At 41.4% G+C, this 17228-nt stretch overlaps 1 protein-coding gene across 10 annotated transcripts in view; it reads right to left on the bottom strand.

Moving 5' to 3' along the window:
* Positions 1-17228, bottom strand: part of CLCN3 (chloride voltage-gated channel 3) — a 128730-nt gene that overhangs the window by 104744 nt on the left and 6758 nt on the right. For 4 of the 10 annotated variants that reach the window (XM_043513371.1, XM_043513374.1, XM_043513370.1 and 1 more), the window contains exons 2-3: positions 12175-12388; positions 10934-11162 (exon numbers count right to left, since the gene is read on the bottom strand). The exons of 2 other annotated variants lie outside the window; for them this stretch is intronic. The gene's annotated coding sequence lies outside the window, so the exon portion shown is untranslated. The remainder of the gene's footprint in view (positions 1-10933; positions 11163-12174; positions 12389-17228) is intronic. 4 more of the 10 variants (XM_043513375.1, XM_043513372.1, XM_038398576.2 and 1 more) reach the window with 2 other exon arrangements.

The raw sequence follows: 17228 nt of genomic DNA, 5'->3' as shown, positions 1-17228 counted from the left end.
ATAATCTAACACATATCTAGCTAGATTACTTACTAAGTTCTAAGACTCCATTCCTGTTCTGTCCCAGGCAAAAGCATCACCCAGACAGACCCTGACCCTTCGTTTCTCCCCCCTCCAGCTTTGAAAGTCTCGTCTGCTCATTGGTCATTTTGGTCAGGTGCGAGCGAGGTTATCCTAGCTTCTTAACCCTTTACAGGTGAAAGGGTTTTTCCTCTGGCCAGGAGGGATTTTAAAGGCGTTTACCCTTCCCTTTATATTTATGATAGCATATAAACCAACAGCACTTATCCTTTTTACTTTCTTAGTTTCATAAGTACCATTAATGATGGTGAAAAATTTGAGAATAAGGTTAATTGGTTAATTTGTACTCCCTCTTGGCAGCTGGATGCCTATGCAGCAATGAAAATTAACAGTGGCTATTTAGAAACAATATATATTTTGATAGTGAAATGTAACATTTAAGTAATTTAATTCCCACCAGATTATACAATGTGTAACATGCCTTTTAAAAAAAAAAAAAGTTACATTAATGAACACCAACAACCCCGCCTGCAAAACCTGATGTAAAAATAATGGCTAAAATTAATTTAAATAGAAGTTAACTGCTAGAGACAATCATTTGTAATGATAAAAAACGTTTAGTGATTTTGAAAACAATAGGAGATTCAGCCAGCTTTCCCCCCCCCTCCCAAAAAATGATTTGAAACTAAACCCAGACCTTTCACCTTTAGTGTTAATGAGGTATGAATTCAGAAATTGTAAACATGCTTGACTTGTGACTGAGGCATCTTCCTGTTCAAGAGGCATTTTGCTTTCCCCACCATAAGGCTGAATTAGATAGATGGCAAGTATTGTCTTCAGACATCTTGTGGATATGTAGGGGACCTCTAAAAATGGAAAGGGAGAACGTGGCAGGAGACCTGGGGATGACCATCCATCTTTTAAAGAGCAGAACTTCAGGGGTTGCTTTCCAAGAGGTAAAATGGATATTTTAAAGGGACAGAATGAGATCATGGAATGGAATTCAATGGAATGTTGTTAGAAATCATCAACTAAAAGGCTTGTGTGAGACTACTTCCCTGAAGGCAATTCTTTAAACATATGCACAAAGAGTTCATAGATACTAAGGTCAGAAGGGACCATTCTGATCATCTAGTCCGACCTCCTGCACAGCGCAGGCCACAGAATCTCACCCACCCACTCCTATGAAAAACCACACCCATGTCTGAGCTATTGAAGTCCTTAAATCATGGTTCAAAACTTCAAGGAGCAGAGAAGCCTCCCTCCAGTCAACCATGCCCCATGCTACAGAGGAAGGCAAAAAAACCCTCCAGGGCCTCTCCAATCTGCCCTGGAGGAAAATTCCTTCCCGACCCCAAATATGGCAATCAGCTAAACCCTGAGCATATGGGCAAGATTCACCAGCCAGATACCCAGGAAAGAATTTTCTATAGTAAATCAGATCCCATCCATCTAATATCCCATCTCAGGGGATTTGGCCTATTTACCCTGAATATTTAAAGATCAATTACTTACCAAAATCCCATTATCCCATCATACCATCTCCTCCATAAACTTATCAAGTAGAATCTTAAAACCAGATAGATCTTTTGCCCCCACTGCTACCCTTGGAAGGTTATTCCAAAACTTCACTCCTCTGATGGTTAAAAACCTTCGTCTGATTTCAAGTCTAAACTTCCTGGTGGCCAGTTTATACCCATTTGTTCTTGTGTCCACATTGGTGCTGAGCTTAAATAATTCCTCTCCCTCTCCTATATTTATCCCTCTGATATATTTATAGAGAGCAATCATATCTCCCCTCAACCTTCTTTTAGTTAGGCTAAACAAGCCAAGCTCCTTAAGTCTCCTTTCATAAGACAAGCTTTCCATTCCTTCCATTGAATTGGAATACGAGTACTTCTCAAAGAATTAGTTTGTCAAGTTCTTGGCATTAACACAAGAATTGAAAAATTTAACTTATCCACAGGCCTGTAGAACGCATGTTCTTTTTTTTTGCTAAGAGAAAAAATACTGAGATTTTTTTAATTGTCATCGATCATGGGAAAAAGTTGTCCATGTATTGACAAGTTTCCATAACAATTTTGCAAAGTTATTGTTTCACATAATTTCCAGAATTTGCTTTATGTCTGAGGAAAAAGAAAAGTGTACATCAAACAACTCCCCATTATGGAAGACAACTCAACTGAAAAGTCTGTGGGGCACAATTATTAAATATTCTATTCATTTCACAATTTGATTTTCTGATGGTAAAAATTCAGTACGTTTACTCATTCTTAAAGTTTATATTCAAAATGGTAAGAGGCCTTCTGCAAAGCAAGCAGCAGAAGCAATAAATTTAAGAAAAAAAGAGAAAGGGAGACTTCTAGAAAGAAAAGCTAGATTTGTTAGTTCATTTTCACTCACTGGTTCTGTCAAGTTAGTGGGAAACTAAAGGGGGAAGTCATTTGACATTTACAAAAGCGACAGCCGATAAAAAAGAACCTCAGGAGAAGTGTTACAGTAAAATTAAAGAGTGCTAAGAGAAGATCTGTCTTTTATTAAATGAATAAAGTTAATGTTGAGACCAACAAAAAAAAATCCACTGAGAGAATAATGATTTTGAGAGGAATTTACAGGAAAAGAACCTGGGTATGATAGGATCCTTTAAGGAGAATGGGTATTTGAAATATAAATTTTAACCGGTGGTATGTCGTCATGACATTTGAACACCGCAATCACCATATGATTAGTACTTTTACATACTATTAAGGTGGCAGAAACTGTCCAAAACTAAGGTAGAGAAGTGATTTTAAATTATGCAATTTTGACACCTACTGTAGTATATCAGGGTTTTTTAAATTAATAACTAAAGGACAATTAAGTTTTAGATATTATTCATTCAACCTGTTATTGTTAAAGAAATAATACATTTTACAGATGCTGCATATACAAAATGAATTTCCTGACTTGTGACTAAGGTGTCAACCATAAAAATAGATTAAAGTAGTATTCATTTCTTCCACAGAAAAAGTAGTTTTCAAATAAGCATAGGTTCATTTGTCATTTTATTACACATCCACCTGAAACTTTGAAGTCCACACATTTTAAATAGCTTTCCAGAAATTTTAAATTTTTAAGCCGTTTTTTTTTCCAAATATGGCTCTGCTGTGAAGAAGCCAAAGTCAGCCAATCAGACTGAGGTAATTTATTTAAATGTGCTATATTTTGCTGGATAATTTAAATGAGGTTTAAAATGGTCTCTACTTTCTTTTCACTGGTCCTGCTATTTACTTTTTCCATTCCTTTCAGCTTGGAGAATAAATATGGCAATGGTTTGAAAACACAGGAAACGAATATTTATTGTTTCCATGAAAAATTGTTAAAATAGTTCATGAAAATGTTTCTAATGGTATTCTTTTTTTAAAAAGAAAAAAAAAGAAAATTTGGCCAAGTGAGACCCTTTAATGCATAATTGGGGTTAAGTGTACATGTGTCACCAAGAAATAAGTTACAAGCAACATGTCTATTTTTTTTTTTCACACAAACATTCCAGGTGATTTCTACTTTATGGGTTACATGATATTTTAAGAAGTTCTGCATGGTAGTCAGGGCCAGATTAACATGGGGATTTTAGGGGCTGCAGCCCAAGGCTCTGACCTAAGGCAGGCCCCGGCACAGCAGGGCAAAGGCAAGCTGCCTGCATGCCGTGGCCCTATGCTGCTCCCGGAAACAGCCAGCTGCTGGCATGTCTCTGCGGCCCCTAGCAGGGGTAGGGAGGCTCCGCACACTGCCCCTGTCCCCAGCACCATCCCTGCACCTGCAGGGATGGTGCTGCACATAGAGACATACTGTTCCCTTCCCCTCAGGGGCGCGCAGAGATGTGTCAGCAGCTGGCCACTTCCGGGAGCAGTGTTGGGCTATGGCAGGCAGGCAGCTTGCCTGAGCCATGCTATGCCGCTGGCCGGGAGCCACCTGTGGTAAGTGCCTCCTGACCAGAGCCTACACCTCGCATCCCCTCCTGTACCCCAACTCCCTGCCCCAGGTCAGAATCCCCTTCTGCACCCAAATTCCCTCCGAGACCCCTCACCCTCTCCTGCACTCCAGCGTTCTGCCCCAGCCTGGAACCCCCTCCCAGAAAGAAACTAATAACATCTGTTCTAAATTAAGAACTAAACTATATTCTACATGTTTTAAGACTGAAATGTAACCACAAAATGACTTTGTTAATTAAAAAGCAAGTTTAGTATAGCATTAATAGCCTCTGCCATAATTTTGATCAATTTTGTTTAATTATGAAAAAGACTTTATACTTCTCGGATTAATTCTCCTGTGGGCCCCCCCAAAATTCTAATAGCCCTGGGCCCACAGGAGAATTAATCCGACCCTGATGGTAGTCCACAGCAAAACTCCTAATCTTTAGAAACAGTTTAGCTATACACCATTTTTCAGATTCTTAAACATGTAAAAGGTATAATATTTAAGCAGTGTGAAATGAATGAAGCCTCAGCTCCAGTGGAAAAGGTAGTACTGCAAAACACTCTGGTACTCAGCTAGAATTACTGGATCTCATAACTCATCTGTTGACGAATACTACAGACAATTTTGTTTTGTGCATGTGACTAAATGACTTCAGCAATGTGGAAAGCTGAAGAAAACAGTTAATAAGGAACTTCAGGGAGGGTTAAGGGGAGGGGTTTGGGGCACTAGAATGAAATTAATGGCTAGAATATGAATACTCCAATGGTATTAAGCTGTTTGGCGATATTTTAAATTGTACACTTAAAAGCTGTTATACCTGAACTCAAGGTGCCCTAAGTATTGTTTGTGTTTTTAATCAAATGTATAAATAATAAAATCTATCTTTATGTAAGGGGACTGTTGCCCCCTTAGTAACATTCAGTGGGGGTGTTTTGGTTGGCTAGCTCCCAGTACTGAAAAAGGTTGATGGGAAATCAGGACCCTGAGACCGAGAGTCCTCAGGGGCAAGGGGAGAGGTCAACGCTCCAGGTCAGTCTGATTAGCCTGCCTGCCCTGTCAATCAATCAATCAGTGAGTCAGGAGGCCAGAATGGATCCCATCCTCTGAGCTGGAATTGCCTAGGGGCAGACAGAGTGGGGCCGAGCTAAGGAGAAAGCAGGGGTCCAAGCTAAGCTGGGGAGCAGAGCCAGGCAAGCCAGAGGGGCCAGAAAATTAGCAAAAGAAGCAGGTCAGAGTTGGGAGCAGAGCTGCAGCCACAGAACCAGGTGTGCTGAGCAAATAGGGCCAGCCAAGGGGGGACCTAGGCAAAGGGCCCAGCACAGAAAGATACCCGCAGCCAAGGGTCCTTGCAGGCCAGACTGGGAGGGGGATCTTAACCTGACGGGGGACTGACACTAGGAAGAAGGGTCCCACCACCCATAGCCCAGAGGTGTGTGGTTACCACCATTGCAAGTGTCCAACCCACAGCATCCCTGCAGCACAGCCTGGGACCTACAAGGAACAGACTGAACTGCCCTGATATTCTAGAGACAGTGTTTGTCACGTTCCGTGCCACAGAGCGGGGTGATGTGTTTTCCTTATTCTTTTTATAAATTAATTGTTGATTAAAACAACTTGTATTTGTTTTAAATTGTATGTAATGATCAGGGAGTCGGGGAAGTGCCCAGTGCAGAGAGAATACCCTGGAGTAGGGACACCCTAGCCCCTGTCCAAGGTGACCACAACAGGGTTGGGGGGGTTGAGCCCCCCAGGAATCCTGGGCCCAGCCTTGTTGGGGTTACGAGGACTTTGCTAGACAGGAGAGTGGAAGGGGAGACCTCAAGGGCAGGGAGGCCTCTTGGTAAAGAAAGCGCGAGCAAGGACTAGGATCCTTTTGCTAGCCCACTTCACCAGGGTGATGCAGAAGCCAGGAAAGTTTCCCACAAAAGCGGGACCATTCCCCTGCTTACATAATTGGCATCATGAACAGAATCCTATTCACTGAGTCCACCCCACTGGTATACTGGTTGAGTTCTAGTAGCACGGTCCGGACCGGATCAAGCAGCCTACCATGGTTGGAATTGAAGAACTATGGGCCCTGTTTGCTCAACTTCAGCGCAGACTATCAGACCAAGCCAAGGCATTACAACAAGCTAGAACAGAACAGAGAGAAGTCTTATCGTTGGCTGAGGCAGTAACAGACCAAAAGGCAGCAGAAGCTAAGAAACCCCCTACTTTTTATGTCCCACGGGAGCGGAAGGTCAGAGTTTGGTGGCGTCCCGACAAGACTAGGGGACATTATGGTAGAGGAGTGGATCAAGTCTGTGAAGGCGGCTCTGCATGTGCTAAGAATACCTCTATGAAGTCTACATGATCTTCTTCAGGAACACCTCAAGGGCCAGGCCAAGGCCACAGTAAAGTTCATGGTAGTGGCAGACAAGAAAGATTTGGAAAAGGTATCTGAACTCCTCCTAGAAGCGTATGGAGACAAGGTATCTATTGGAACCAGACTAAAGGAGTTTTGAGAGAAAGCAGGAGCCTGGAGAAACTATCTGGGCATAAATGTATGACCTCCAGGAGAGAATGAGCAAAGTGGAGTGGTGAGACCCTCGACGAGCTCCAGATCCAGATACGATTCTGAAAGAGCAATTAGTGCTGGGGCTCCAGGATGATTCCCTCCGCCGTGAAATGAAAAGGAGGATTAAGGAAGAGCCCAGTAAGAAGTTCCATGAACTCATGCAGTCTGCTATTATGTGGTCAGAAGAAGAAGTTCCTGTGGTAGAGACAGCTACGGCTAACCCCCGTACACAAAGTGGGGGCCTAGTGAATGCAGCTGCTAGGGAAAAAGCCCTGCCCCAAATGCAGCTAACATTGGAAAGCTTAAAGTGAAGCTGTCCAAAAACTGGCGATCCAATACAGTCATCACTTTCAGCATCTCCCTGAGGTGATGAAAGGAAATCCCACCCCTGCTAACATGCCAAAATATCTAAGGGCCCCAGGGTCCTGAAGATCTCCACTGTAGGACGAGCTGGTAAGGTACACTTGTGAAAGGCCAGGACATACTAGCAGAGATTGTACACTGAGAAGGAGACTGGACTCCCAGGCACCTGAAATTCAAGAGGAACCAGGAGCCCATGTCAGAAGGCTGAGTGGGGACTGAAGGGTTTCTATGGCCGTCTCTAGGAAAAGGGCAGCATGTCAGTGAGGAAAAGGACCCTGATGATGATAGTGTATTTGATGATTTCTGTGGCCAAGCTTTCGGGGACTGCTTGACAGTGGAAATACCATAGCGGGGTGAGAACCTGCTGTTTGACAGACACTGGCTCAGAAGTCACCACTATTTCTGAAAAACTACTTAAAAAAAAAAAAGAGAGATCTGACCACCATGCATAATACCTGATTTTACAGCTAACGGCAGCTAATGGACTTGCCATCTCTGTTGTGGGGTGCCTTGAAGTCATGTAGGGTACATGGGTCGAACAGTCCCTGGGAAATGCATCTTTATCCTAAAGGACACATCTTCAGAAAAGACTTCAATGGGGAACAAAAGTACCGGAAATTCTTGTGAGGATTATAAAAGAGATGAAAGAATTACTGGTTTCAGAGTAGCAGCCGTGTTAGTCTGTATTCACAAAAAGAAAAAAAGGAGTACTTGTGGCACCTTAGAGGCTAACAAATTTATTTGAGCATAAGCTTTTGTGAGCTACAGCTCACTTCATCAGAAGCATTCAGTGGAAATACACAGAGAACAATGTGTGTTACCATACACACTGTAACAAGAGTGATCAGGTAAGGTGAGCTTTACCAGCAGGAGAGCGGGGGGGTGGGGGGGGTGAACTTTTGTAGTGATAATCAAGGTGGGCCATGTCCAGCAGTTGACAAGAACGTCTGAGGAACAGCGAGGGGGGGGGGGGGGGAACAAACATGGGGAAATAGTTTTACTTTGTATAATGACCCATCCACTCCCAGTCTTTATTCAAGCCTAAAAAGTTAATTGTATCCAGTTTGCAAATTCCAATTCAGCAGTCTCTCCTTGGAGTCTGTTTCTGAAGATTTTTTTGTTGAAGAATTGCGACTTTTAGGTCTGTAATCGAGTGACCAAAAGAGATTTAAGTGTTCTCCAACTGGTTTTTGAATGTTATAATTCTTGACGTCTGATTTGTGTCCATTTATTCTTTTACATAGAGACTGTCCAGTTTGGCCAATGTACATGGCAGAGGGGCATTGCTGGCACATGATGGCATATATCACATTGGTAGATGCGCAGGTGAACGAGCCTCTGATAGTGTGGCTGATGCGATTAGGCCCTATGATGGTGTCCCCTGAATAGATATGTGGACAGAGTTGGCAACAGGCTTTGTTGCAAGGATAGGTTCCTGGGTTGGTGGTTCTGTTGTGTGGTGTATGGTTGCTGGTGAGTATTTGCTTCAGATTGGGGGGCTGTCTGTAAGCAAGGACTGGCCTGTCTCCCAAGATCTGTGAGAGTGATGGGTTGTCCTTCAGGATAGGTTGTAGATCCTTGATGATGCGTTGGAGAGGTTTTAGTTGGGGGCTGAAGGTGATGGCTAGTGGCGTTCTGTTTTCTTTGTTGGGCCTGTCCTGTAGTAGGTGACTTCTGGGTACTCTTCTGGCTCTGTCCATCTGTTTCTTCACTTCAGCAGGTGGGTATTGTAGTTGTAAGAATGCTTGAGAGAGACCTTGTAGGTGTTTGTCTCTGTCTGAGGGGTTGGAGCAAATGCGGTTGTATCGTAGAGCTTGGCTGTAGATAATGGATAGTGTGGTGTGGTCTGGATGAAAGCTGGAGGCATGTAGGTAGGCATAGCGGTCAGTAGGTTTCCGGTATAGGGTGGTGTTTATCTGACCATCGCTTATTAGCACCGTAGTGTCCAGGAAGTGGATCTCTTGTGTGGACTGGTCCAGGCTGAAGTTGATGGTGGGATGGAAATTTTTGAAATCAAGGTGGAATTCCTCAAGGGCTTCTTTTCCATGGGTCCAGATGATGAAGATGTCATCAATGTAGCGCAAGTAGAGTAGGGGCATTGGGGATGAGAGCTGAGGAAGCATTGTTCTAAGTCAGCCATAAAAACGTTGGCATACTGTGGGGCCATGCGGGTACCCATGGCAGTGCTGCTGATTTGAAGCTATACATTGTCCCCAAATGGGGAGGGTGAGGACAAAGTCAAAGTTCAGCCACCATGTTTGCTGTGACATTATCGGGTATACTGTTCCTGATGGCTCGTAGTCCATATTTGTGTGGAATGTTCAAAAACAGACTCCAACGAGAGACTGCTGAATTGAAATTAATTTGCAAACTGGAGATAATTAACTTAGGGTTGAATAAAGACTGGGAGTGGATGGGTCATTACACAAAGTAAAACTATTTCCCCATGTTTATTCCACCCCCCACCCCCGCTGTTCCTCAGATATTCTTGTCAACTGCTGGAAATGAACCACCTTACGTATCAGGTAGACAGTAATGCCTAACAGTGACGCATGAAACCATTTATATTTCACATTTTTACCATACCTGCTAGCTTTCTTTTATTAAAAAAAAAAAAGAAAAGATTACTCTTGTAGTAGTGTCAATGCCATTTGTGACATTAGACTACGGAAATGCACTTCAACAAATTCAGCATTACGACTTCACTACAGGATCAAACAAAAGGGGAACTTCAAAGAAATTTCCACATAACTCTTGAAAAGGGAACTTTTTCCACCAATTGATTTCAGTCTTGTGACGAAGCTCAATAACACAACTAACCAGCAGTTATATTTTACAAGTTACTTAGAGTTCAAGATTTATTTACTGTAAATTAAGTTTGATTTACTAAAGGAGTGGTCTACACTAAAAAGGAAGATCAAACCATCTATATCACTCCAGGGTATGAAAAATCCACACTGCTGGGCACCACCACCACTAGAATTAAAGGCAACAATGCTTTTCCCACTAGCATATTCTCACCTTCCTCTCAAATCTTCTACATGAAAATAGAACACTTCAGTAGTTTGTGATCAAGCCAAAGACATTATTTATGCCACTAATCTCTCCTTGTCAGCACTACTACGCGTCTTGTCCAAACTAGAACGTCAGACCAAATTAAAAATACCATCTTTCATAAAAAACTGAGATCAAGTATTATTAATGTTTGACACAGAAAATTCTCAATCTACATTTTGCTTGTACGTAAATTTGTGATACATTTATAAAAGAAAATCTCAAAGGATGTGTGTCAGAATATTGTCCTTATACATGGGTTTCATAGCTTAGTTCATGAAGTTAAGATGTTACATAATTTAAAATACAGTACAAATATCTTTTCAGTGACTGACATAATTAATATGTATTCAGGAAAGTAACATAATTGAAGTCAAATGAATGTGTAACAAACACAAGATTTAATAATCTTGATTGCAAACCTACTACAAAAGATTGGCTTGCAATGCATATGTACAACCATAGAGTGTATCAAGGAAGTTTAACTTCAAAATAGACATATACTATACTATAAGTTCAGGCTGAATCACATAATTGAGCAGTCACTGTCCACATGGGTTAACCCCAACATTTAGGTTACAATTTAACAAATCCCAAAAGTAAAATATTTCCAGTGTTTTTTTTTTTAAACTAAATTTTGTTTAAAGTTAAGGGTTCCCTAGGAGGGCCATGAACTAACACACGATTACCATTTTGTGAGTGCATGAAAATCAGAAAATGGAACTGATCAGTCTAGTTTCATTGTCCATGTAAATAAACTACAAACAATTAAAAACTAGATTACTAAAATATAGTTTAAAAAAATCTCATCTTGAGACACAAGGGGATTTTTATACTGTAAGTATACTTTAAAGATCTTCCTAAAGGTTTTGCTCTTTTGTACACTCCAGAGCCTAGACTTACTTCCATTTAACAATGAAGAAGTTTTTCATTAATAGGGTATTAGACCAGAAGCTTAATAAAAAAAAGACAACTCCCTACCTTAATAAAAACGACAGAAGGAAGTATACAATCCACTGGATTTGACACTGGTTTAAATGCGGAATTAGAGTTTGGGACCCCTTTGCAAACAAGATCCGGAGAATTCAATATAATCCTTAACTTTCCACCATCCTCTTGGGTCGTCACTTTGATCTGATTCTCTCAGACTCAATCCAAATCTCTTTTATCAATCCTCACTGGCTCTTGCTCAATTGCTCCCAGCTCTGACCTAAGGGAAAAACCAACCATTTAAAAAACATTTAATTCTTACTGCTGTGATCCTCTGCCAGCATTAATCTGCTAGGACACAGCCACCACTTTTCTTCACAAGCAAGATGTAACAAAGAATGATTCTGTATACTGAGGCCAACAGGACAAGTAGACCAATGTCACAGACAACTGTGAAATTAATTTTTTTTTTTTTAAATCTTGCTACTTTATTCAGGCCATTGAAAGGTAAAAGTATGGGCAAGTGTGGACACATTTTAAAAAAGTAGTTAAATATGTCATAAAGTACCCAGAACCACTATGAACCCAGGGAAAATTTCATACCTACAACTCTAAGTGAACAGCTTTTCATTTTAATTCTGCATTTGATCTGTTCTTTTGACCCTTAACTTGCTAAAAAAATATGCTGCTTCTCAGCTGAAGTTTCATATAAATTCTCTTCTTTCTAGAGAAAATGTGGCAAAAATTTAGTTTAATCTGAAACCATCTTCAGAGATAGGAGTTATAACCTTTCCCAGAATACCATATTCTCAAAAATAGCTTGGTCTTGATTAATTAAATAGATTGAGCTCCTTGTGTCTCATTATAGGATGTTTTGCAATCCTTCAGTCATTCTTGTGGCTCTTCTCTGACTCTCCCCAAGTTTTCAACCTGCCTCTTGAATTGACACGAGACTTGGACACAGTATTCCAGAAGCAGTTGCACCATTGCCAACTACAGAGGTAGTATAACCTACCATGCAGAACACTCAATATAAGTGAATGGGCATGGATACCACCCTCTTGCACTCTTCAATACAGGATTGAGGCACACTGGCATGGCTGCGTAGAGGAAGCATTTAGTTACAGATACATACCATTTTGTATCTGCAGATGAATGATTTCAGTCTCGGCTCTTTCATAAGCACTAAGGACTAGACCGACAAAGGGATTTAGGCTTTGCAACACACAGCATTGCACCACCCAATGCTTTAAGGCTAAGTACATTTAGAAAGTTAAATTAAAACCTTGAACCTTGGGGGTGGGGTTGGAGGGTCCTCTGCTATCCCACCCTACTCCCAAAGCTGTGTTCTCTCCTCTTGACCTCCTCAAACAGTTGCTACCCAACAGTGCTCATGTACTTTCTGTACTGCTCACAGACATTTTGATATGTACATCCCTCCCACTAGCAAGGACTGGTGGTGTCTGTCTTTATTCTCTACCTCTGCTCTTGAATTCAGCAGCGCCACTAGGAAAAACAGTCAGTCCCTAGGTCAGTATTACTTTCTAGATAGTGAAAGTAAAATCAGCTAAGCTTCTTAGGCAGAAGAATACACATCTGCAATGCAGCATCCCCCCATGACTATGACAATTAATTTGTCAGGATTAAAATAAATAAAAATGAAGTAATAGGTCTAAAAAAGGAAAATAAAGAAATCTATGAATGCCATGAGCCCTATGACAATCTTAATTCTCTATCAGTCATATATGAAAGGATGTATGGCAGCTGGTGGCAGAAGAGCCCACCATCAGCTAAGCCTCAATTTCCTTTAAGCAAGAGCCCACAAGCTGCAAAGGTTTGGGAAAGCGGAATGAGGAGTAAAGACAGGCCAAGCAACTAGAAAATTCAAGGGGAAAAAAAGATAACTGGAAGGACAGATAAGGGTGGCAAACAATCTAAGATCCAGAGAAAAACAGAGAAAGGTACAGCTCACAATTCCATCTCCTTTCTTTCCATTCATTTCCAGGTGTGTGTCAGATTACATGCTAGACAGAAAATAGAGGGCTATATTTACTATGTGTATCATGCATAGCAGAATGGGACTCTGATTGTACTTAGGGACTCCAATCACATTACAAGTGCAATCCTCCAACACTCTTTCCTCTTTTAGTCCTTAACAGGTCTCAACCCATCAGTGCCCAAGTGCAAACATCGCCTCCTATTAACTTGACAACGTAATCTTAGTGTCAGAATATGTACCTTAGCCAACTACCTACAACCCTTCTGATCAACCAGTCAGTTTACATTCTCTATTACCAGAGCCAAGTTCAAAGAACTCAAGAAAGAAAAACTCCTTTACATTAAGTACCCACATGAATATTTTAAAATATTTGAGAAAAGTTCCAAAGCAGTCTAAATAAAAATTTAGATCTAAAAAAGAGTCGTCAATTTACAACTATAACTTTATAACAATGTTTTGAAAATGGAAAATTTGAAAGACAGGAAGCTTGTTCCACAAACAAGTTTAACCCCAACCCTGTAACACATCCTCCTCTGACTATTCACCACAAATCTCTTTATTCCCAAACCTTTCCTTAATCACCAAGAACCACCTTCTATCAACTGAAGGCTCTCCTCTAGTTCACACAAACATTACAGCCTGACAGTCTCACCTCCTATCCATATGCAGTACAGACACACTACTCTCCCCTGTATTATTCCGCTACAACAGAGAGAAGCCAAATCTAATTCATCCACTTTATATAAAAGATTAAAATGACATTGCCTCTATCTAGGTAGGCTTAGAAGACCCTAGCCTATAGGAACAGGCTTCACATGCACCCACTCACAATATGGAAGTTGGTTGGTACAATTACATCTGCAAAATCATCTAAACATAATATTACTTGCACTCATTATTTGTAGTACAATAGTGCCTACAACATCCTGGCACTGTCAACACACATGCACATGAAGCCAGTCCCAGCTCCAGAGAGTTTACAGTCTAAGGCCGCAATCCTGCAAACACATCAGTGGGACTAACCACAGGCTTAAAGTAAGCACTAAATATTTGAAGGATCAGAGCCTAAGACAATATATGAAGCATGGTAGAAAATTACAATCAGAACATGTACATTTTATAAATGTTTATATATAAATTGGATTTTTGTTAGAAGAATATACATCAGTTACAACTGATTATGCTGTACGGGGAGACTTTGGCAAACCAGTAAAGTGCCTGACACCACTATTGCTTATTGCTAAAATTAGTCAAGTCAGCAGGCTGTAAATTGGTCATGCAGCAGCATTAGCATAACCAAGGCAGGAGGGGAGGGGGTTTTGGATGCCACAGACAAGGCAGCTTGACCCTACGGCCTTCCTGCTAAGAATGTTGAAATTGCCGATATATGCATTTTAGAAAAACAAGAAGCTTGTGTATAATGTACCCTGAGGAATGTGTCTGTCAGACATAGACACTGGAGAAAAAAAAAAAAGGGAACCAGTTAATTGATGATCATAAGGAAACCTCTTGCTTTGAGCTTTAAAAACTGCTTGCTTTGCAAGTTTTAAAGTTTTCTTTAAGGAATATATCACTGTATTACTAATGTATAAATGGGGGGCGAGGGGAAGTTTGAGGTAGCTGGATTTCTCAGAAGGGGCTCTTCAGGGACTCTCCCTCTGGATGCATCTTGTGTTCCCCACCAGCAGACAGGCTGCTGCTGTGCCACTCGAGAGCCACACTCAGCTTTGGTAATTATCAAAGGTTGGGGGTGTTTTTACTAATCTGTTGTAGATGTGTGTAAGTGCTTGAGAATAAGTAAAGTTTAGCTTTAAGTGAAAGCACTCTGGTGTTGTCCTGTTTGTGCCAACCATCTATTGGTCGGACGGCCATGTCTCCCCCGATTTATTTCCTGACACCACCTCGCACAGAGTTACCAAAAGCTTTGGGTTGAAAGAACACCGGGTAACAATGCCATAGCTTATCCATTGGCAATCTCTTGTAGGCACTGAGGGAAACATTTCAAGGATAACGTTCTATACAAAGAAAGCAGCACAGACTAAAGTGCAAAATGATTGTAGATGAAAGTCAAAAACGTAGGCAAGGTAGGTAACCAATTAAAGAGTAGATGGGGTTGAGGGTGTTAGGATATAGATATTCAGGCCTGTCTGTAAAGGCCTATACTCTAAGAATTTAGGTGTATTCTTATCAGTTAGCTAGTTATAGAAGTATAAAACAAAGAATCAAAATCACTGTCTGCCAGTGTAAGGGCCTTCTCTTACTGTGACAGTCTGAGGCCCTGTGCTTAGGCTAAGGCCTTTGGCTAAGCAGCAGAGGCAGCCATAAGCTGGGAAGCGACCGGTCACATCCTCACATTCCATACTAGTCACACTGAAACCAAGGTGCTATTGGGCTGTTAAGCATTATCAGGACAGAATTTTATTCTTATCACCTCCAGAGAAAGGGAAGTGCAGAGAAAATGTAAAAGGAAACTTAGTTTGATAGCATCCTGTCTGGCAAGAACTCACTTATCAATAGCTGGGATGTGAAATCCTCATTTCTGTGTTGTTCCATCATTGTAGTCCTCATTTCCCCATTGTTTGTCTGTATAATCTCTGTCTGGTTCTGTAATTGTTTCTGTCTGCTGTATAATTAATTTTGCTGGGTATAAACTAATTAAGGTGGTGGGATATAATTGGTTAAATAATCATGTTACAATATGTTAAGATTGGTTAGTTAAATTTCAGTAAAATGATTGGTTAAGGTATAGCTAAGCAGAACTCAGGTTTTACTATATAGTCTGTAGTCAATCAGGAAGCGGGGGGGGGGAACTGGAATCATGTTTTGCTAAGGGGGGGAATGGGAAAGGGATACAGGTAAGGCTCTGGTGTCAGAGCTGGGAAGGAGGACACTAAGGAAGGAAACTGGAATCATGCTTCCTGGAAGTTCACCCCAATAAACATTGAATTGCTTGCACCTTTCGACTTCGGGTATTGTTGCTCTCTGTTCATGCCAGAAGGACCAGGGAGGTAGGCGAGTGAAGGAATAAGCCCCCTAACAGAGGGCAATGCAACAGGTCAAGGGAAGAGTTCAGAGAAACAAAAGTTCTAAAAGGCTTAAATAGCATGGACAATAAATTTGAACTTGATATGGGAAAAATTGAAGGGATCAAATGGAGACAAGCGCATTCAAATCCCTCCACTAGGCTTTTACAGTGATAGATAGCTGACTTGAATCGGTTATTTCACTATACATATATGCCTGGTTTTTGGCAGCGAAGACACAGCTGAAGATGACTCCAAGGTTATGGGCTGGGTATAACAACACATCATCAATCCCAATCAGTTAACAGGTTTCAGAGTAGCAGCCGTGTTAGTCTGTATTCGCAAAAAGAAAAGGAGTACTTGTGGCACCTTAGAGACTAACAAATTTATTAGAGCATAAGCTTTCGTGAGCTACAGCTCACTTCATCGGATGCATTTGGTGGAAAAAACAGAGGCGAGATTTATATACACACATAGAGAACATGAAACAATGGGTTTATCATACACACTGTAAGGAGAGTGATCACTTAAGATAAGCCATCACCAGCAGCAGGGTGGGGAAAGGAGGAAAACCTTTCATGGTGACAAGCAAGGTAGGCTATTTCCAGCAGTTAACAAGAATATCTGAGGAACAGTGGGGGGTGGGGTGGGGTGGAGAAATAACATGGGGAAGTAGTTTTACTTTGTGTAATGACTCATCCATTCCCAGTCTCTATTCAAGCCTAAGTTAATTGTATCCAGTTTGCAAATTAATTCCAATTCAGCAGTCTCTCATTGGAGTCTGTTTTTGAAGCTTTTTTGTTGAAGGATAGCCACTCTTAGGTCTGTAATCGAGTGACCAGAGAGATTGAAGTGTTCTCCAACTGGTTTTTGAATGTTATAATTCTTGATGTCTGATTTGCGTCCATTCATTCTTTTACATAGAGACTGTCCAGTTTGGCCAATGTACATGGCAGAGGGGCATTGCTGGCACATGATGGCATATATCACATTGGTAGATGCGCAGGTGAACGAGCCTCTGATAGTGTGGCTGATGCGATTAGGCCCTATGATGGTGTCCCCTGAATAGATATGTGGACAGAGTTGGCAACGGGCTTTGTTGCAAGGATAGGTTCCTGGGTTGGTGGTTCTGTTGTGTGGTGTATGGTTGCTGGTGAGTATTTGCTTCAGATTGGGGGGCTGTCTGTAAGCAAGGACTGGCCTGTCTCCCAAGATCTGTGAGAGTGATGGGTTGTCCTTCAGGATAGGTTGTAGATCCTTGATGATGCGTTGGAGAGGTTTTAGTTGGGGGCTGAAGGTGATGGCTAGTGGCGTTCTCTTATTT

The sequence above is a fragment of the Dermochelys coriacea genome, chromosome 4 (genome assembly GCF_009764565.3).
Source record: "Dermochelys coriacea isolate rDerCor1 chromosome 4, rDerCor1.pri.v4, whole genome shotgun sequence".
NCBI lineage: Eukaryota > Metazoa > Chordata > Testudines > Dermochelyidae > Dermochelys > Dermochelys coriacea.
Note: the sequence above shows the minus strand (reverse complement) of the source record. Positions and strands in the feature narration are given on the sequence as shown.